General features: G+C 42.1%; 1 pseudogene; it reads right to left on the bottom strand.

Annotated features, from left to right (window-relative positions):
• Positions 1–15,759: 15,759 nt before the first annotated feature.
• LOC113833461 lies at positions 15,760–22,259 on the bottom strand (annotated as a pseudogene).
• Between the last annotated feature and the right edge of the window lie 477 nt (positions 22,260–22,736).

The following is a 22,736-nucleotide window of genomic DNA, read 5'->3' as shown; positions in this document are numbered from 1 at the left end:
GTAGGGTTACCTCCAGTGACAAGGAATAACAGCAGGATGAGGAAAACAAGCTAGCTCTCCCAGATATACAAAGGAGTCCTGAGGATCATACATTATCTGCACACCTGCAAGCCACCTGCCCCAGCCCTATGGCAAGCCTGCCGAGGCTGCTCCTCTGGAGTGTACTCCGTTGACTCTTGATGCTGCATCCTCAAGACACAGGTGACCTCTAGGACATGTTTGTTTGTTTCCCAATCTGTACTTCTAGCCATTCCTTCCCCCAAAAGCTTACTCCTCCCATGACATCCCTTTGATGATTAGTGTCGCCCAAGTCCTCCTATTCTCTCCACTTGCACTTTCATCCCTTGTCCTGTCTACTTTCCACACAGCAACTACACTGAGTTTTTACAGTCCCTTTGCCTTGTTCTAAGGGCACAATACAAATGCCAGGTGCTGAACTCCCGGCACCAGCTTCCCCCTCTCATCCTCTAGAGCTGCCTTTCTGTCTTCACAGCCCTTTCCAAACCTTCTCTCACTCCTCACCCGGCAGATTTTCCTGCATTTTCTGCAACAATGTATTTATATTTGGGACTAGCTTTTGTTCCCAAATGTACAACTACAGGGTCCAAGCCTATTTTGTCAGTTGTTATTTGCAGCCACCACAATACCTAGCAGACAGTAGGATTCACACACACACACACACACACAGAGAGAGAAGAGAGAGAAGAGAGAGAGAGAGAGAGACAGAGAGAGAGAGAGGGAGGGAGGGAGGGAGGGAGGAGGGAGGGAGGGGGAGGGAGGGAGGAAGAGAGGGAGAGAGGGAGAGAGGGAGAGAGAGATTTAACTACATCTGATTCATCTAAGTACAGTGGATTTCACAGGGAGGCAGCTTTTAGATCCACCCACTTGGCAGGTAGAGATTGCCAGACAAAGGCTAGCCCTGATTTCACAATGTTCAGAGCCTGTGGAATAACTGAGTAGGCCTTTCAGGGAAGGCTGGTGGGGCAAGCCCCCTCCTGCCAGTGCAGAGGCAACAAGGCTGGTTCCTGAATCATTTCCTGTTAGCTCCCACAGCCCTCAAGAGTCAGTGAACTCAGGCTGAGCCCCTTGTTGAGGGACTGTCTTTCCCCAAGGGCATTTCTCAAGGAAAAGTCTGAAGATTCTGAGTTGATGCAGCTTGCAGCTGACGGAGACAGTTGTACCGAAGACACTGTTAAAAACGTTCTCCTTGGTGATAAACTGCAATGGTAAAATCCAAACCAGAATTTTACTCATAAGGTATCTAAGTCATAAAGACAGATGGCCCATGGCCCTCAAACATTGAGCTTTGTGTGTTTGTTTGTTTTCTGTCCCGATGTCTTTAAATTTAAATCAGAATGAAGGGGCTGGGGCAAGAGGAGCAGATTTATATAGGTACATCTGGGTTCATTTATTGAAGGCTGAGCCTCTGGAATGGACGGTATCTATTTCAGTGTTCCAGGAAGGGGAGTGAAGTTGACCGATCAGATGGCTGATCCACTGTGCCAAGAGTGGCAGGGCCAGGCTAGGCGCTCAGAGCCCTGCCCACTCACTGCCCACTCACTGCCCCCTCACTGCCCACTCACTGCCCACTCACTGCCCACTCACTGCCCCCTCACTGCCCACTCACTGCCCACTCACTGCCCACTCACTGCCCACTCACTGCCCACTCACTGCCCACTCACTGCTAGTTCTGTTCAGCTTCTCTGCTCTCAAGCGCAGAGGTTTCCACTGAACCAAGAGAAAGACACACTGGAATGGATGGTACAGTTAAAATGCTGGGACCCGAATGAGCATCTCTTCTTTTTTTTTAATTTTAGAATTTATTCCATTTTCATGATTACAGACTTAGGGAATGGGAACATCTTTTCTAAAACACTGGGTTGGAACTGTTGGTAAAAAAAAAAAAAGTGCTTCTTCTCTTTGCTAGAGAAGATATTTAGTATAAATCACATGGAATTGGCATTTTCTTACTTTGGAAACAACGGGACACTGGTAATTTCAAATAGCATTTGTTTTGAAATTGTTTCTTTCTCCTGATTCCACTATGTTTTGTCTATATTTAGCTACAAGAACATCAAATACATAGTAGAAATCCAGGAAATGTTTATGGACGAAACAAAGTAAAACTCTGTAATCAGAAATACAGACATGCTTGTGTAATATACTTTTTGCATACCGACATAAAATTTTAACACAACAATTGAAGCTTACTCTAGAATGAAGTACATGGGCTGTGAAGCCAGGAAGGAATCAGTTTCACCTTCAGTGTTAACGCTGTAGGACCTCAGGCGAAGCATCAGTCACCCCAGCTCCTTCCCTTGTCTGTCAAATGGAATGAAAACAGGAAGTGTACAATGTAGAATGACAACATAAGCCTACAAGGACTACCATGCAAATTAAATGATACAAAACTGCAGAGTGAATGTAATACACAGCCATATTCCCAACTCCTAACTATGTAAATTAAATGACACACGACAGCAGAGTGACGACAGTATACAGCTATATTCTCACTCCCTAAGTAGTACCAAGTTATCACTTAAAAATAATTTTAATTTGCCATTTAACTCTTTACAGGAAAACATGGGCATTGAAACCATCTGTTAACATTGACTTCAGCTAAGTCCCAACTATGATGCTTAGCAGGCAATAGAACGTTTTAAACTGTTTTAAAATCTGCAAACAAAAAAAAGTATCATGAAGCAATATTTCTGAACTATTAATTATGTGGCTGCCCTACCATATTAATATAGAGTATTAATGTCAATAGTGTGAAGAAGATGAAAAGTCCAGCCTCTTTTTTCCTTTGTGGGAGAGGTGTCTCTGTAGTGGAATTCTATTTTCAGACAGCCAAATGGTAAATTTCCTGTGTTCTGAATTCATTATCAGGGCCTAGCCTGTAAGGATGACAATGGTCAGCAAAACAGGGTTATTTTGGTACCAAGTAGAGCTGCAAATTCTTCCTCATCAGCATAATTGAAAAGAGACACGGAAAGGACTTTCATGTTGTGGGTGGGTCTCTTTTGATATTTAATAACAACAACACAAAGCATTGTTGATCTAAAACGATTTGGCATGTTAGGGAAAAGAAAAGATAATGCACAAGAGAGAGTGTCTTAGATTTCATTTTGTTGCTACTGATGAAAATGTCTTCCATTAAAGGGAAATGTAACGTGAATTTAATATGTGGGAGGGAATTCGGACCTCTCTGGCTTTCTCTTTAGTCAAGAAATGCCCAAAATACCATTTGTTTGGTTTACTCTTTATTCTGGCAGAACTAGGCTCTTACCACAACTTTAGCCATTTCCTTTTCCAGGGGATAAATTTTTGATTATTCAGAGAATAGAGGTTCAGTACCTTCTTCTATTTAGCATTTGAAAGATATTTATTGGTTCTTCTCTACACACAAGACACAGTTTAGGGTATGAAGGCCTAGTGTCAGCAAGCAAAAAAGAGAGAAAAAGTCTTCATCAAATGCATATTGTAGGTTATATCCTTGCCTTGATGACTGTGGTCTACATTTTATTATAACTCAAGGTGACTTGTGTTGTCTGTCCTGACTCATTGAACAGGACATCACATTCAGCTAGACATACTTACACAGGCGCATGTACACATTTCTTCCACATTCAATAGTATTTTAATGCAAATCCAACTGAGCAAATATTTATCAAAACCCAACCCTATAACAAACACATGCCTGCTATCTAATGATCTGAGTGAGTCAGACCAAGTTCTCCTTCAAGAAGTCTTTGATTCACTTAGGGAAAGACTTGAGAAGAAGTACCCACCATGGAGGGCAGAGGTCAAGCGCCCAGATGAAGCCTGGAACGGTAGAACACACCTGCAGTCCTACCTCTCAGGAGGCTGGATCATGCTAGATAACTGCGGGCCAGCCAGGGATATCCAACACAATGGATGCTAGCTCACTCTAGAGGAATACACATGGTCTCACTCTCAGCAAATGTAAAGGTTTGTTTCCAGGTAGTGGCAGAATTACCGCTACTCTTCGCTTTGCAGACCCACCAAGAGCATCACCCAGAAGCTTGTTAGAAAAGCAAAATGGTAGAAATCAACACAACCACCCCACTTCCAGCTCCAAAGATCAGAATCTGCATTGTAAAGGTTGAGCAGCACTGGGCTCCAACACAGGATAGAATTGTGGCCTACTGGAAGGTCCACAACCAGAGCCAATATTCCACCTGGGACAAGGGACAGACAGACTTCAAAAAAAAAAAAAAAAAAAAAAAAAACAGTCAAGGATGAGAAAGGCTTTCTTCAGTCAAGCTGGGGCGTGCATACCTTCTGGGCAATGAACACTTTCTCTAGCTAGCGCTGTTATTGCAGTACTTTGGTGTGTGGCACTTACTGCCTTGTGTTACAATGATTTGTAGAGGTGTCTACCCTCATTCTCCCCTCCCTAACTCCACTGTCAAAATTTAAAGCAGGCCTATTCATCTTTGCATCTCCTGAATCTTAAGAAACAATGGGACTGGCCGGTGCTCAGCTGTGCAATTGTTAGAAGTGAGAGTAGTGCCTTCCCTGGTTACTCAGGGTAATATTGTAGGCTTGACATGGCTGTTCATCACTTATTCACTTGCTCAGCAACTACAGCTTAATGCTAGATATCTTCAAGTTTGAAATCTTGCCTCCATCAGCAACCCAACCAAATTCTGACTCTACCCACAAAGACTCTTTCTTAGTTGCCAGGCTGAGAAAGTTGAAGTTGAGTCTGCTGGCAACAGATGAGTGATGAAAATTTGAGCAGGGGGGAAAGTGTTATGGTCTGAACATAACATACCCCTTCACCCCATACCAGGCCTAACTATGGAAGACTTTACCCCATCTGTTGATACTGCCTCCCAAATGATCTCTAAAATCTAACTACTTTGTCCATCTCCATTTCTACTATCTCCAATCTACTCAGCCACAATAGCTACTAGATAGACTCACAATGTATGCTGTTGCTATCCTCAGAAAGAAAGCCAGAATGACCTTTTAAAGGTACAAATTCAGCCAGGCATAATGACATACCCTTTAGCCCCAGCACATGTGAAAGAGAGGCAAGAGAATCTTTATGAGTTCAAGGCCAGCCTAGTCTACATAGTTACAAAGTGAATTCCTGGCCCACCAGGGCTACATCACACACACACACACACACACACACACACACACACACACACACACACACCAAACCATTCCTTTCTCCAGCTTGGAATTCCCCAGTGGCACTGCTCACATCACTGTACCATGCACACTTTGTAGATTCCCCTGGGCAGCTAATCTATCACCACTGGCTGGGCCCCTGCAGCAGTGCCTTGATCTAATTGTCTTGGGTCTGCTATGTGTCTCCAAATACAGAATTGTATTATTCACCATCATCTTTCTTGATCTTATGTCAAAATCATGTCCACACATCCTATTAACTCTGGTGCAGAGTACAGGGACTGGCTTACTTACAGTTCATGCTTATAGAGGGTAAAAGATTTTGAAAATCCCTGAAAGTAATTATGAAATTGGATGACCCTCATGCTTCAAGAAATATTCCTAAACATTGGTACCAAAATTCTACCTTAATTTTAACTTCAGTTTTATTCTAAAATATAGTTTATTTTTATGTTTTTTATTTATTTAGATTTTTTATTGATATTCTTTTAAAGATATGATTCTTTTGATCTGACTAGAGATCAAACTGACTCAGCCTCCACAATGCTGGGATCACAGTCAGCTGTATCCCCCCACAAGCTTCTTTCCTATAATGTAATTCTATTTACCATTTTAGGTATTTTAGGTATAGAGCTAAGTGACACAAAGCACATTCATATCAACCATCATCTAACTCCAAAACTCTTCCAAATTAGAACAACAAATGCATTAAAATATCCATTTCCCCTTTGCCAGCCCCAAACTGAATCGTCCCTTGCCTCCCTCCACCTCCCATAGGCCTCACTTAGGCCTATGAGAGCTGGCAGGGTTTGCCCTTTTGTGGTTGACTTATTTCCCTTAGCATGATGTCTTCGGGACTCACCCAGGTCTGCTGTGCGTCAGAATTCGAAGTCTGAATCACATCACATGTGTAACTCTTTGTTATCCATTCACTCACAGATGTGTGCATGCCCCTGCCTTTGGCTGATGGATATAACGATAATAAGTCACCCACAGATGTGTGCACATCCCTGCCTTTGGCTGATGGATATAACAATAATAAGAATGTGCGTACTGGTGACTGCTCCGCCTCTGCTCTCTGTTCTCAGGGTGCAGAACCAGAAGCAGGCTTGCTGAGTCCTAGGGCCATTCCACAGCAAAGCTTTTAAAGCTGCCATGCTGTTTTCCACACTGTTTAACTCAAGTGGGCAAGGATTCCACTTTCTCTGTGTCCTTGGTGACACTTAGTTCCTGGATCACTCCTGCTAGGGTTTGACTGTAGCTATCCTAATGGCTACAAAGTCCATACGACATTTATGACTCAGTTGTAATATAGGAACAAGGTAGCTGAAGTTCCACTTAATTCTTGTTCCTTATGTCACAGAAGATACTGGGCTCCGCCAAGTTAAGTAACTTACACAACGTTACATATATGGAGCTAGACCACTGGATCCAGGCCTCTCTATTCCTAAAGTTTCTAAGAGTCTTTTAACACTAAACAGAAATGGGGAATAAAAACTGTTAAATACCAGAGTTTGAGATTCATTGGGGATAACAATGAGATTTTGTGTGGGATTGAGATGGAACCCTTGGCTTGCATTTTTCTAAAGAAATCATATAGGCATCCAGAGAGCTTGTAAACCTCAATAAGCCTCAGTCTACTTGTCTCCAAAGTAGAGATGATAATACTTGCCTGCCAGGTATGCTGGAAAGATTAAATGGAATTATGAATCATCCTGATACTGTATACCCAGGCACTGAAAAAAATACCATGATACTTTACCTAGGACTTGCAAATTTGACTTGGTTTGAAGATAAGCGTCTAAGTTGGTTTGGCTTTAGCTTATTTCTGGCAGTTTCTTTCCAGTTTAGGGAGGGTTCTGACAAAAGGTCAGAGGAACAGCAGGAGCAGATGGACTTCCTGAAACGTGTGCCAGAAGGATCCTTGGCTGTCTTGAGACTGCAGCCTCCACCCACCGCCCAGTGTGGAAGCTCAAGGACAGACCCCGGCATTGTGACTGACTGCGCCTTCCTGAGCACTCCCTGGTGCAGACTCCAAGTCTGATGCGGAAAAATGTGCTGTGACCATCACTGGGGCGAGAGCAGCTGCTCAAGGTGGGGTCTATTGTCAAGGCTCTCTGGGTAACAAAAAGAGGAAAGCCCTATCAAAGCATTTCCTGCCTGCAGGAGCCATATGCTTCCATTAATTCTTCACCCTGAGTCAGACTGTCTCTCCCAGGCCAGCGTCGCAACATGTCCCCTGTGTCCGAGAACAGAACAGGCAGTAAACTTTAAAACCTTTCCAGAGGGAGGTTGCTAAGTGAACAAGTTCAGAGGTCCAGTGACATCACCTACATTTCTCATATGGAGCACGGCACAGAGACATTATCGTTGGTCAGAATTCTGCTGATCTTTGCTAACTGCTGTGGCACTGTCACAGACATCTGAGAATAGAAGTGAAGTCTGTGCTCTTCCTGCTCCACCATGGGGTTTACAGAAAAACAATAATGAGTGCTCTCTGAACATGACTTCAGCATATTCACATATTATGGAAGAATAGACTAGTGACAAGAGACAAGTAACAGTGTTTCCAAGAGAATGGCAGAGTTTGGGGGAACTACGTTAGTTAGCCATGAGGTGAGTTAAAACCCCTAAATGAGGTTGGCTCTCAGAGCTGAAGTGTAGTTATCCAGATAATCTCACAGAGAAGGTATGTGGTAAGCAGGGTACATAGCGATGAGGTAGACAAACAGGAAGCAATTGAGAAATGCGTAGACGGTGGTGCTGTGATTGAACACTAAATGCTAATCTGAGGCCAAAACTGGTAAAAATCAGAACATCATGGCCAAGAGCCTGCTAGTCACCATTCATTTGAGTGAAGTCACCATATATCATCCAGCTACCAGCTGACCACAGAGCACCAGAGAACCTGGCAGAAGACAGTGACATTGGCCCAGCTTGGAAGAATGCACACAGCCACTCACAGAGCTATGTGTTAAGCACAGTAGTGTTACCTCAAGTCACTAAGTGTTGGAGTGTTCTGTTACACGTGACACACACATGTCTCAGAGGTCAGGAGGTAAGCTCTGCTGTGGAAAGTCCTTTAAAGCTTGCCAAAGTGGGGTGAATGTCCTTAGGGCTCTCCATCTCCTTTAGCCTTCACTTGTATTTTGTCATATTAGCTAGAGGTTCAATTTCCATCCCCCATAAATGAATAAATCAGGAGTCACTCTGTATACTGCAGATGGTGCATTTTTGCTAGAATGACTGTCTTCTTGAGTCTCTGGACTGTGGTACCCAGCATGTTGAGTTTCTGGTCTTGCTTAGCTGCAGAGCTCTGAGCAGTGATGTAGCAGGTCTGTCCCAGCCTGGCCCAAGCAACCACTGTACCTCCTTTGTCCTGTGTTTTTACAGATACTTCTGAAAGCAACAATGAGCTTTTACAATTTAAAATCAAAACTCAATCCTTCTGTGTCTGTTTAAAATAACAAGAAATACTATAAAAGAATCAAAAGAGAAGAAGGTGTGAAATCCATTTAGTTAGTTGGACATGGGCCCACTGATAACTTTACGGAATGAAGAAAATTCACATGCTAGGTTTGATCTACAAATGGGAGGGGGAAGGAAGGCACTCAGTCTTGGCTACTTATTGTGACTGTGGAAAACAAAAATTAAGACAAAAAGCCAGATACTCCAATTGTCATTTTGCCTATATAATGTCCTGCACTTACTTAACTGATTTAATTTAACCAATTTATCTTATTAAATGATTATTTAGAATAACACAATATGATCTTTCTGTTTGGTAATTAAAATCGACATCCAATAAAGCTTGGTTGGTAAAGCATAAGCAAGACTTCCCTCCCCAGTTCCCACACTTCTCAAGCAGAGATTATGGAGCTGCCTAAGCCATCCCATTGACTCTGAAATTCTTTCCCTATAAGGTAAGATATATAGAGTTACTTTGTGGTCAGCACGGCCTTTTCCTTGTCATGCTCCTTCCCTCCCCTTGTTATGCTCACTGGAACGAAACACCCAGGCTGTGGCAATAACTGCTTGTGATAAGACTCAGACTGGAAGAGGCCAGGACACGGTGTCCAGCTGTCTTAGATCTGTACCAAGAAATACAGAGACTCTATCAAAAACAACAGACTAGAGTATCCGTGAAAACAGTTCCCAAATGATCAGAAAATGTATCTGCTTCTACTGAAGGACTTCAAGCTTTCATGCTTAAGGGAAAGAAGGCACAATGCTTAGTAGTAGCAACGTACCCTGGCAGAATACTGTCATTCACACAACTCTTTCAGCATGAACCATGGCTCTCAATGATGAGACAGAGTAGCCAGAACCCTCTTTGGATAGGCAGGGCGATAGGAGGATGCCAACGTACTTGGAGAGAGTACCCTCGATACCACAAACAAATACCTGTGTTGAAGTGATATCTGTTCATGTTAAAAACTAAACAAACACTTGTGAAGTGCCTTATTCCACGTTAAGCTCTATGCTGGAGGCGTTTGTAATGTTTAACCAAGAGCAGAGCTCACACACCCTTCCGGGCACTTAACCAAGAGCTTAACTGCCACATGGGTTATTGCATCAGATTTACAGCAATCAAGAGAGACAGGTACAGAGGTGTTATGGGTGGAATGGCACAGCCTTGGTGAAAATCTGTATATTGAAATATCTCAGAATATGACTGCATTTTTTTGGTAGACCCTGAGAGAGGAAATTCTGTTTAAGAAAGATGATTGGATTGAATTCTGGTTCAACATGACTGATGACTTTAGGAGAAAGGTGCTTAAACCACAGGCATATGACACACACAGAAGGAAGGACATGAGAAAGGCTTGGGAGCCCACTGTCCACATGGAAAGAAGCCACAGGTGACAGCAGCCCAGACCTCATATACAACCTCCAGAACTGGAAAGAAGTAAATTTCTCCATTAAAGCTAATCAGCCAATGGTTGTAGTAGTTATGATTTATGTCACTATGACCCAATCCCTGACAGAGAAGCTTAAGGAGGGAGGATTTACATTGACTCATGGTTTTAGACTATGCAGTCATTAAGGCAGGGGAGGAGTGGGGACACTCATGGCAGAGAGAGAGAATATGGCTATTGTGGTATATATGATAACACTGTGAATCCTGAGTTTGCATTTGTGTTAGTTAAATACAATCAACCTTGAGTCAGAAGGTGGAACTAACAACTAGTTGACAGAAAGTAATCAGAGAAAATCAGGAGTCCAGAAAACTGATAGAAAGATGCACAGTAAGTAGCAGAGAAGGACTTTGAGTGTAACAATCTTTTTTTTGTTTTGGCAAAGAGGAAGGATGCTCATTTTTTGGAGATACCAGCAAAGAGGGAAGGTCAGCTAATTGCTCCTCAACCTGTCTGAGCTAGCAGGTTTTCACCCCAGCCTCTGACTCCCACGTCTTATTGAGAAATAAAATGATACTTAGTTAAAAACTGAATTTGGTGGCAGCAATAGGAGGTATATCTGGTGGGTTGTAAAAGTCTTGCCTTTCCAGGAGATGGAAGCCTTACTACTGTGCAGAAGCAATTACTGGCTGAAAAAGCAGTAGATTCAGGTGCAGCCACTGTGTGGAGATAAAAACATATGGTGATTGCTGTCTGCATTATGGTAGACAGGGAATCAGAGAGCATATCTGAACCAGGGTCTGCTCTAACCTCTAAGTGCCCACTGCTAGTACCTGACTTCTACCAAGTCTGTCCTACCTCCTAAAAGTCCCACAGACTTTCAAAATCTTTCAACTCTCTGAGAATAAGCATTCAAAACACAAATCTGAGCTATTTCAGACCAGTGGTGGTCCTAGCAAGCTGAAATACTTTGTTGTCACTACTATATTTTTATAATTAAGTTGGTTTCATAAACCATAAATAACTTCCTCAAAATTCCATGCAACTAGGAAAAAGGCTACAAGGGATTAGAACTCAAATCTTCATAAACCCTATAGCCCTATTTGGCTTGTCTTTCTGCTGTCAACAGAACAATATGGATATGAAGTTATCAAGCTGTTCCCGGAGAGGGTCAAGGTGAGAAAACTCAGAAGGAAGATTTGTTCTTTGGCATATACTGCCGTGCCTGGTTGTTTTGCTGTTGCTGATTTCAGGCATCCCCTTTTCCTAACTGATTCTTCCAGGTTGTCTTCTGTGCTCCCTTTAGAGAGGACCATTAGGAGGAGAGTTCTCCTGTAACTGCTGATGCACTAACTCGCATAACTGACTGCTGGTGATGATCATTAAATTGCCCTTTTGAAAAGATGAAGTTGTCTGGACTAAAGAGGAAACTTCTAGAATAGCAGACACGTGAGGAATGTGTGAAGAGGGGTAAAGACATTCCCTTCTTTTGAAAAATACAGTGAGCTGGGCAGTGGTGGCACATGCCTTTAATCTTAGCACTCAGGAGGCAGAGGCAGGTGAATCTCCCATTTTGAGGCCATCCTGGGCTACAGAGTAAATTGCAGGACAGCCAGGGCTCAACAAAGAAACCTGGTCTCAAAAAAAAGAAAAGAAAGAAAAAGAAAAGAAAAACAGTGATTGCTAAGACTGTATACTTTGTGGCAGTGTTTCAATAATTATGTAATCAGTGGGGACTGGCACAATCAGGTTAGATTCCTCAGAACAGAAAGTCCAAGTAATGGTATTATTTGGATTAGATATGATAAGAATGAGACATTTCATGATAAACGACAGATCACACCTTGGGTCAATGGTATGCAAACTGTATCAAGGCCCGAAATGTACCTAGGGATGTGTGGATGGATGGGAATGAGCCATGTCTTTACAGTGGGCACAGCATGTTACTTTAATCTCGGTCAGTGCTTCTCAATCTGACTGAGCTGTAACACCACCCAAGGAGCAGTCACAGAGTGGGTCCAGCCCCAGAAACTGGTTCATTAAATCCAACCTGAATTTTAAAATGCTTCCCATGGGGTTCTGCTAAGAATAGGCTTACAAAGAAGTGCCTGGACCTGGGTATTCCACAGTGCCAGCAGGGAGGACTCCCTCAGAGCCAAGGGGTTCTCCCAAACCTTTCAGATGGTAAGAGCTAGGCATAAACTCTAAGGACAGACACATTTCAGGGAGATGAGAAAAAGAAATGATGGGAAGCAAAACCTCCTGATAAGCATGCATGCATGCCAAATGCTGGAATAAATACAAAGAAAACACGTGTGGGCAAAGTGATGGGGATAGTCTACACCTTTTGTAATCATTACAAACAGGACTGTGCTCCCATCAAAACAGGATCTTCCGAGCCATATGTTTTCAGTGAATGACAGAATTACTCTGCTAAGAAAAGTTACAGTGTGAGATAGACCCTTGCTTGTTCTTGGTCTTATACTATGAAGGGCCAGAAGATCCAGTGTCACCCAAGAAAGGGTTCTGTATCTCTGATGTTTTCTACCACCGGTCATGAAGCTTTGCTAATACCTAGTCTTGGACGGTATGGCCAGAGGGTTTGGAATTAGGAAAGTAAACAGATGATTGTAGCTCTACCCACAGTGGAGATGGGCTCAGTGACTCTGCCCTTGAGTAGAAGTCAAAGTGGGAGAAACATTAACAGCCAGTCTGAGCAGCAACACCAACCACCCAGAACAGACTTGTCTGTAAGCTCAGGAATCCACACAAGGCCACTTCCCTCACCTTGTGCCTCTGTCGACAATTGCTAACAATCAAAACTTTTCACTGGGTTTTTGTTGTATTTAAGAGAAATTCCTTCTTTTGGTGGAATGCCAGCTGATCATGGGAGGTTAGGCAGGTACAGGTCACTGTTGCCCTTGGGAAAGACTGTGAAGACAAAAATAGGGCAAATGTCATCTAGTCACAAACAATGGCAAAAAAGGAATTTGTCCAAAGAAGAGTTAGGAATCCTTTCTCCCTGGAATTCCCATCTCAATCTGGTGGTATTTTCCACACTGCCACTATCATCAGGTGAGAAAACAAGGCCCAGAGTGTGGAGGTGGGGTGAGGAGGCATTCTGGGCCCCAGCAGGTGTGTCTGTAGTATTTGGGGCAAGTTGCTACAGGAAAACAAAACAAAAAACTGCTTTCTCTACGTTCTGCAAAACCTTATGAGAACACAGTGTTTATTGCCAAAATTCTGTATGCTACCTTTGCTAGCAGGTTTCTGAACTGTATCTACCAACCACGTGTGTTCACACTGATAAGGGATCATTTTCATGGGCCTGTGGCAGACACTCCAAGTATCTAGAAACTGCAGAAAGAAGGCTTGTTCATGTGGGAACAGCCAGGCACTATTTACACTAGCAAAATAGTCAGACTCAAAGCATCATCTAAGCAGCCATTAATCCAAAGGTTCTAACTGGACAGTATGGAAGATTGCCATTTTCCCCATCTCACCCCACAACCTTTTCTTCTCCAGGTTTTCTGTGTCATCAATAGGTGCCATGCAGTGACTTGTTGTCACTAAATAAAGTGCCTTTTCCCTCTACCACACAGTGAAAGGCCATGGGGTTTGGAGGGATCTTTACAAGCTGACTATGAGTTCAGCCACTCTTTAGTACATCAGTTTTCAAGGCCAGATATGCACTGCCTGCTAGCAAGTGTAGCCTGTTGCTTTCAGGATGAATAAACCCTAACTTGTCCTTAAAGGCCTACTTGCTTTCTCATTGTCACTTTTTGTTGTTTAGGGCCCAAGTCATAATGGATGGGAGACTCAAGTATGACCCACTCTATGCTGTCTTTTGCCTTTGTGAACAGTATGCCAACAAAAAGGTTTTCCTTCTGGTCTGTTACTCCTCCATGGAATCTTGGAACATCTCCCAGGTTAAGACTATGTGCTGATCTACCCTGCACACACACAGATACAGACAGACTCACACAGCTGTAGAATATACACATGAATCTACAGTCTCACAGACCACACAATGCACACATGCACTCACCCAGACACGTGCACATGACACAGAAACACACATATACGACCTCACACAGACATACACACACAGAGGCACACAAGAATAATCATACAGATACATACACAAACATACACAGGAACACAGATACACACATGGAAATACCCATGGATACATAATTTCACAGATAAACATGGACTCATGCATACACAGACATACAACATATGTTTATGCTCATGCACAGGGACACACATAAGCATACACATAAACACAGATGATACACACATGAAATACATTCTCATACAGTCGTGTAGACACGTGCACACACATACACTCACCAGACACACGTGCACTCAATAGGTACAAACATAGATATAGACACTCATGCAAACATATCAATGTATTCACTCTATGAAATACAAATGAATACACATGAACAGAGATGATATACACACATAAACATACTTTCTCACACACATCATTGCATAAAGACACAAAAATATTCACTAGCCTGTACAGTCAAATGTGTATACAAATGAATACAGATACACACAGAGACACACATATATGAGTGTACATTCTCACATGGCTACATACACACACATGAACATAGATGCATGCTCAGGTAGATGCATACACATGAACAGATACATGTAGACACACAAAAATATACAAATAAGGCCTTCCAGTACCCTGCTTGGAGCCTCTTGAGGCCTGGGGACTGCACACAGGGGAACCCATCCCAGCGGACCAGCACATCCAGAGTCTGCCAATGTCCTAGTCCTGCCTCCACCCGTGGGAGGAAATAAGCACGGGCCCGTTTCCGGCCCACCTTCTGGCGCCTTGCTCAGAGCCTCCTGAGGCCTGGGGACTACACACAGGGGAACCCGTCCCAGCGGACCAGCCCAGCCAGAGTCTGCCAGCATCAAGGCGCTAGTCTTGCCTCCACCCATGGGAAGAGGTGAGCCATGGGAGTATTGGACCTGCTTGCACCCATCGGAAGAGAACCTTAGACCCATACCCACCAGGAGAGGGAGAGACCCAACCGGTACCATTGGAAGAAGAGATGGGAAGATGACAATATAAGAAGACAGTCAATAACAGAATGATCAATATGATGTCACCAGAATCTAGGGACTACACACCAGCAAGACCTGAAAATCCCAACACCGATGAAGCAGAAGAGAATGAGCCTGAAAACAACTTTATGAACATGACAGAGACCCTCAAAGAGGTAATGAGAAAATCCCTTAAAGAAATGGAAGAAAAACAAAAAAAATCAAGAAATGGGTAAAAAAAACAAACCAAAACTTGCAAGAAATAAACACATCACTAACACAAAACATCCAGGAAATATGGGACACTGTGAAAAGACCAAACCTAAGAATAATAGGTATAGAAGAATGTGAAGAAACCCACCTCAAAGGTGCAGAAAATATATTCAACAAAATCATAGAAGAAAACTTTCCGAACCTAAAGAAAGACATGCCAATGAAAGTTCAAGAAGCCTATAGAACACCAAATAGAATGTACCACAAAAAAGTCCCCTTGCCACATAATAATCAAAACCCCAAACACAGAATAAAGAAAGAATATTAACACAGCACACAAAACCACTGTCCTCTTCTCTCTTGTTCTCTTCTCTTCTCCTATTTACTCTCTCTGCCCACCAGCCCTGCCTATCCCTCCCCTGCCTAGCTATTGGCCATTAAGCTTTTAGGGAGCTGTGAGAGAAGCATGGGTGAGCGAGAGGCTGCTGTTCCAAGATAGGGAGGAGCAGTGGAAGAAGTCTGGGGTACTATGACTAGTGACATGTAGCTCATCTCTTCGAGGAGCTGGATCGAAGTGAAAGAAAGAAGTTCCGTGATTACAGTTTGGTTACCACGCCGATAGCAATAGTTTGAAGCACTGAAAATTGTCACTGCATCCTGGTCATGGCACCCTCCATCACCAGCTGGTAAGCTCTGGATATCAACGTGAGTCCATTGGCATGATTAAATGTCTCAGAAATATCTTGGCCAAAGGCATAACCAGCTCCTTGAGGAGGTATCCTCAGCCACCAGGGTCATATGGATCTAACCACAGCAAGTCAGACATTGGACACTCATGAGGAACCTCTTGTAGGCAATCAAGTGCTGGGATGTGATCCAATGTGTCTATGGATGGTGATAGACCCTCATGTAGTCAGGAGATCTGCCCATCCACCAAGGCAGTGAGAGGAAGATAGTCAAAAAGGTATGTGAAGTATCAACAAACATTTGCATTTCTGTATTAAGCACTCATAGAGAAACCATAAACAAACAAACAAACAAACAAACAAAAAGAAATAATATTAAGAGCAGCTAAGAAAAAAGGTCAAGTAACATATAAAGGCAAAACTATCAGGATTACAACTGACTTTTCCATGAAAATTCTGAAAGCCAGAAGGTCCTGGATAGATATTCTACCAACACTAAGAGAATATGGATGCCAGCCCAGACTACTATAGCCAGCAAAGCTCTCAATCACTTTAGATGGAGAAAACAAGATATTCTATGACAAAACCAGATTTAAACAATACATATCCACTAATTCAGCCCTATAGAAAGTTCTGGAAGGAAAACTCCAACCCAAGGAAGTTAACTACACTTGCAAAAACATAGGCAATAAATAATCCCATTTTACCAACAGCCAAAAGAAAAAATGGGAGGGGGATCCACATACAATACCACCACCAACAACAAATCAAAAACAAACAAGAATTAAAAATCAATGGACATTAATATTCCTCAATATTAATGGTCTTAATGTGCCTATAAAAAGACATAGGCTAACAGAATGGATGTGAAGACAGAATCCATCCTGCTGCATACAAGAAACACACCTCAACTTCAAAGACAGACAGCACCTCAGAGTTAAGGGTTGGGAAAAGATTTTTTAGTCAAATGGACCAAAGAAACAAGCTGGTGTAGCAAAGCTAATATCTAACAAATTAGACTTCAAACTAAAATCAATCAAAAGAGATGAAGAAGGTCATTTCATATTCATTACAGGAAAAATACATCAGGATGAAGTCTCAATTCTGAACATATATGCCTCAAATACAAAGGCACCCACATTTGTAAAAGAAACATTACTAAAACTTAAATCACACATAAAACCTCACACACTTATAGTGGGAGATTTCAACACCCCATTCTCACCAATAGACAGGATCACCAGACAGAAAGTTAACAAAGAAAGAAAGGAAATAACAGAAGTTATGACCCAATTGGGTTTAACAGACATCTATAGAACAGTTCATCCAAACACAAAAGAATATACCTTCTTCTCAGTGCCACTTGGAACCTTCACTAAAATTGACCAACATAACTTGGCAACAGTACAAACCTCAAAAGGTACAAAAAAAAAAAATGGGATAACTCCCTATGTCTTATCAGACCACCATGCTTAAAAGTTAGAATTTAACAACAACACAAGTTGCAGAAAACCTACAAACTCCTGGAAATTGAACAATGAGCAATTGCACCATTCCTTGGTCAAGGAAGAAATAAAAAAAAGAAAGAAATTAAAGATTTCCTAGAATTTAATGAGAATGTAGACACAACATACCCAAATTTATGAGACACCTTGAAAGCAGTGCTAAGAGGAAAGTTCATAGCACCAAGTGGCCACATGAAGAAACTTGAGAATAGTCACACTAGAGAATTAACAGCACAACTGAAAGCTCTAGAACAAAAAGAAGCAAACTCACCCGGGGAAGGAGTAGACGCTAGGAAATAATCAAATTGATGGCTAAAGACAATAAAGTAGAAACAAAGAAAACAATACAAAGAATCAATGAAACAAAGAGTTGATTCTTTGAGAAAACCAACAGGATAGACAAACCTTTTTCTAAACTAACCAAAAGGCAGAGAGAGAACATGCAAATTAACAAACTTAGGGGAATTAACAATGGAAACTGAGGATATCTAGAGAATCTTCAGGTCATACTTTGAAAACCTGCACTCTACAAAATTCAAAATATAAAGGAAATAGACAATTTTCTGGATAGATATCACTTACCAAAATTAAACCAAGAACAGATAAGCAATTTAAACAGACCTATAACCCGTAACAAAATAGAATCAGTCATCAAAAGTCTCCCAACAAAAAAAAAAAAAAAAAAAAAAAAAAAAAAAAAAACAGGGCCAGATGGTTTCAGTACAGAATTCTACCATAAAAAAATAACAGCTAATACCAATACTTCTCAAAGTGTTCCATACAATAGAAGCAGAAGGGTCATGCAAAAATACTCAATACAATGCTGGCAAATTGAATCCAAGAACACATCAGAAAATTCATCCACAATGATCAAGTAGGCTCATCCCAGGGATGCAAGGGTGGTTCAACATAGGTAAATGCATCAATGTAATCCACCATATAAACGAACTGAAAATGAAAAACCACATGATCATCTCACTAGATACTAAAAAAGCCTTTGACAAAATCCAACATCCCTTCATGTTAAAGGTCTTGGAGAACTCAGGGATAACAGGAACACACCTAAACATAATAAAATCAATATACAGAAAATCAACAGCCAACATCAAACTAAATGGAGAGAAACTCAACACAATTCCTCTAAAATCAGGAACAAGACAAGGCTGTCCACTCTCTTCAGTATTGAAATTCTAGCTAGGAGGTCAACAAAAGGAGATCAAGAGGATACAAATTGGAAAGGAAGAAGTCAAACTTTCACTATTTGCAGATGATATGATAGTTTACATAAGTGACCCAAAAAAACTCTACCAGGGAACTCCTACAGCTGATAAACACCTTCAGCATAGTGGCAGGATACAAGATTAACTCAAAAAAAATCTGTAGCCCTACTATATACAGATGATACATTCATGGAGAAAGGAGTCAGAGAAACATCACCCTTTACAATTGCCACAAACTACATAAAATACCTTGGGGAAACACTAACCAAAAAAGTGAAAGACCTGTACCATAAGAATTTTGAGTCTCTAAGGAAAGAAATTAAAGAAGATGCTAGAAAATGGAAGGATCTCACATGATCTTGGATAGGTAGGATCAACATAGTAAAAATGGCAATCTTGCCAAAAGCAATCTACAGATTCAATGTAATCCCCATCAAAATCCCAGCACAATTCTTCACAGACCGTGAAAGAACAATTCTCAACTTTATATGGAGAAACAAAAGACCCAGGATAGACAAAACAACCCTGTGCAATAAAGGATTTCTGGAGGCATCAGCATCGCTGACTTCAAGCTCTATTATAGAGCTATAGTCCTGAAAACAGGTGCTGGCATAACTTTGTAGGCTAGCATGTAGAAGACTTCAGATAGATCTGTATCTATGGCCATACACAAAACTTAAGTCCAGTGGCCGGGTGGTGGTGACCCACGTCTTTAATCCCAGCACTTGGGAGGCAGAGGCAGGCCAATCTCTGTGAGTTCGAGACCAGCCTGGTCTACAAGGGCTAGTTCCCGGACAGCCTCCAAAGCCACAGAGAAACCCTGTCTCGAAAAATCCAAAAATCAAAACAAAACAAAAAAACTTAAATCCAAGGACCTCAAATAAATCCAGCCACACTACACCTCTCAGAAGAGAAAATGGGCGGTATCCTGGAACAAATTGGTACAGGAGACTGCTTCCTGAACATAACACCAGTAGCACAGACACTGAGATCTACAATTAATAAATGGGACTTCCTGAAACTTCTGTAAGGCAAAGAATACAGTCAACAAGACAAAATAGCATCCCACAGAATGGGAAAAGATATTTACCAACCCCACATGTGACAGAGGGCTGATTTCCAAAAGAACTCAAGAATCTAGTCAGGAAAATACCAAAGAATCCAATTAAAAAGTGGGGTACAGAACTAAATAGATTAATTCTCAATAGAGGAATCTAAAATGGCTGAAAGACACTTAAGAAAGTGCTCAACATCCTTAGCCATCATGGAAATGCAAATCAAACTAACTATGAGATACCATCTTGCTCCTGTCAGAATGGCTAAAATCAAAAAACACCAACAAGTAGCTGATGGAAGCAGAAGCAGACACCAACAGCTAAACAAGGAGCCAAATTCCTGGAATCTAGTTGCAGAGGGGAGGCATGATGAGCAAAAGGGTCAAGACCAAGAGTGATGAGCAAAAGGGTCAGGACCAGGCTAGAGAAACCCACAGAAACAGCTGACCTGAACAAGGGGGAGCTCATGGGCCCCAGACTGATAGCTGGGAAACCAGCCTAGGACCTATCCAGACCCCTTGAATGTGGGTGTCAGTTAGGAGGCCTGGGCAATTGATGGGGCCCCTAGTAGTGGATCAGTATTTATCCTTAGTATACAAATGGACTTTGGCAGCCCACTCCACATAGAGGGATACTCTCTCAGCCTAGACACACAGGGGAGGTCCTAGGCCCTGTTGCAAATGATATGACAGACTTTGAAGACCTCCCCATGGAAGGCCTCACCCTATGTGGGGAGCAAAAAGGGGATGGGATAGGGGGTTGGTGGGGAGCACGGGAGGAGAGGAAGGAGAAGGAATAGGATTGACCTGTAAAACACGCTTGTTTCTAATTTAAATGAAAAAAAGAAAAAATATACAAATCCAAACACAGTAACATAGCTTCATGCATACAGTCCTAAAGTTACACATGAACATTCACACAAATGCAGATCACGTAGCAATATAGACACTTGCATACATACACATCCTACTCATGCACAAAGATATGAAGTCATGAAGACACACACAGATACACAGGATCACAGACCAAAACATATGGACATTCACAAATGCACAGCCACACATACATGCAAATGTAGTCACAGATATATATACACATATCCACAATGGAGCACACATATGCACAAATACACACACTTCATACATCTACACAGACAGTTTCTCTCTCTCTGTCTCCCTGTCTCTGTCTCTCTGTGTCTCCACCCCTCACACACACCAGACACAATTATTCTCATTTAGACATAGGCAGATGCATCATTGATATAGCCACAAGACACATAGCCACCACACATATCCTACACATTCAGACACATAAGTACACATACCTAGATGCACATATATAACATCATACACATACACTCACAGACACACAGATGAACATGCATGCACACATAAAACCACACACATATACTGAGAGACACAGACATGCAGTTATAAGCAGGTCCACACACAAATACAGGCTACCAAGGCATGCACACACACAGAGGAAAAGATATGCTTAGACACACACACACACACACACACACACACACACACACACACACACACACAGAGACCACATGCTCAGACACACATAAACATGCATGCAGTCACAAACACAGTTCTGCTATTTGCTTCAAAGCCCTTGTCAACCCTCTAACAGGAAGCAGTGTCTTTTCTGGTCTTTGCTCATACTGCTAGGGCTATCCAATAAGAGTGGTTAAGGTACAAATTCAGCCCCCACTGCTCAGCTGCCCATGCATAACAGTCATCTAAAACCTAGGCCATGCTGGGAACTTGTGTGCAAACAGAAAGGTGCCCGGTGTGTTCTGCAAGAACATAGAGGCCCCAGACAGTGTCCCTCTCATTTAAGTCAGCAGACCCAACTTTTCATGGAAATGTCGGTTACATGCAGATCACCCCAGGACAATGGAAGATAGTGTAGCTAGACACATAAACTAGACCTTTCTCAGTAAATCCCACCTGCTACAGAGGCTTCCGTGTATTGTGAGCAGGTAGGAAGCTGAGTCAATAAATCAGTGAGCTGTGCTGTCTGACATGCCTAAAGAGAAAACCAGACCCAAGCCTCTAGTTGCCTGGAGGAGACATGAGGAGTGGCCTTGGCTCCAAGCTGAGAACACAATACTATCTTAGCTGTATGATACCACCAAAATTATTGACTAGGATGTGTTCCCCATGGGAAAGAGACAACAAAACCAGATGAAAACAAAGTGACTGGCAGAAGCCATGCTTTCCTGTCTTTCCAGGTGACTAGTGAATGGGTAGCTATAGAGGAGGAGGGAGGCTTGTCTGTCCTGGTGACATGGTCAAAACTGCTGTCAGGGCATGGAAGCCATCCTTCCTGGAATTGTATGTCATTGGCAAGTTTCCCCAATTATTGAAGCCTTTTGTGCATGAGGAGACATACACACAGACACACTAACTCTTACCTCTTACATCACAAAAGTTTTTGGAGAATTACCTGTCCACCAGTACCACATCTCGGCAAAAGTTGGCTGTTACTATGATCCCTAGTATGCTACTAATCCCTTTTTTGCTTTTATTTCTTTTATTATAAGATCTTTCAAATGATTTGACTCTTCTATGTCAGAAATAGAAATCAAGACTGAACTAATTCTCCTTTACATTTTTTAAATTTATTTTTGATTATGTATAAATTCGTATGTCCATGTGTGGGTTTGTACGTTAGTGCAGATGCCCAGCAAGGCAGTTCCCTGGGGTTACAGGTAATTTTGAGTGTACTTGGAACCAAAACCTGTCCTCTGCAAGAACAGCATGTGCTCTTACTACTGTGTCACCTCTCTGGCCCCATAGTTCTCTTTTTCTAATAATACCTGTTTTCATCTGACACTACCTACTGAAAATGGTCCTGTGTGATGGCACTGATTCCACTCTGTGCTCTTCCCAAAGGAGAAGAGAATACTTGCAACAACCTATTGGAGGAATTTTTTCTCCCT

The sequence above is a fragment of the Cricetulus griseus genome (assembly GCF_003668045.3).
Source record: "Cricetulus griseus strain 17A/GY chromosome 1 unlocalized genomic scaffold, alternate assembly CriGri-PICRH-1.0 chr1_1, whole genome shotgun sequence".
Lineage (NCBI taxonomy): Eukaryota > Metazoa > Chordata > Mammalia > Rodentia > Cricetidae > Cricetulus > Cricetulus griseus.
The sequence above is the reverse complement of the archived record's forward strand: the minus strand, read 5'-3'. Positions and strand labels throughout refer to the sequence as shown.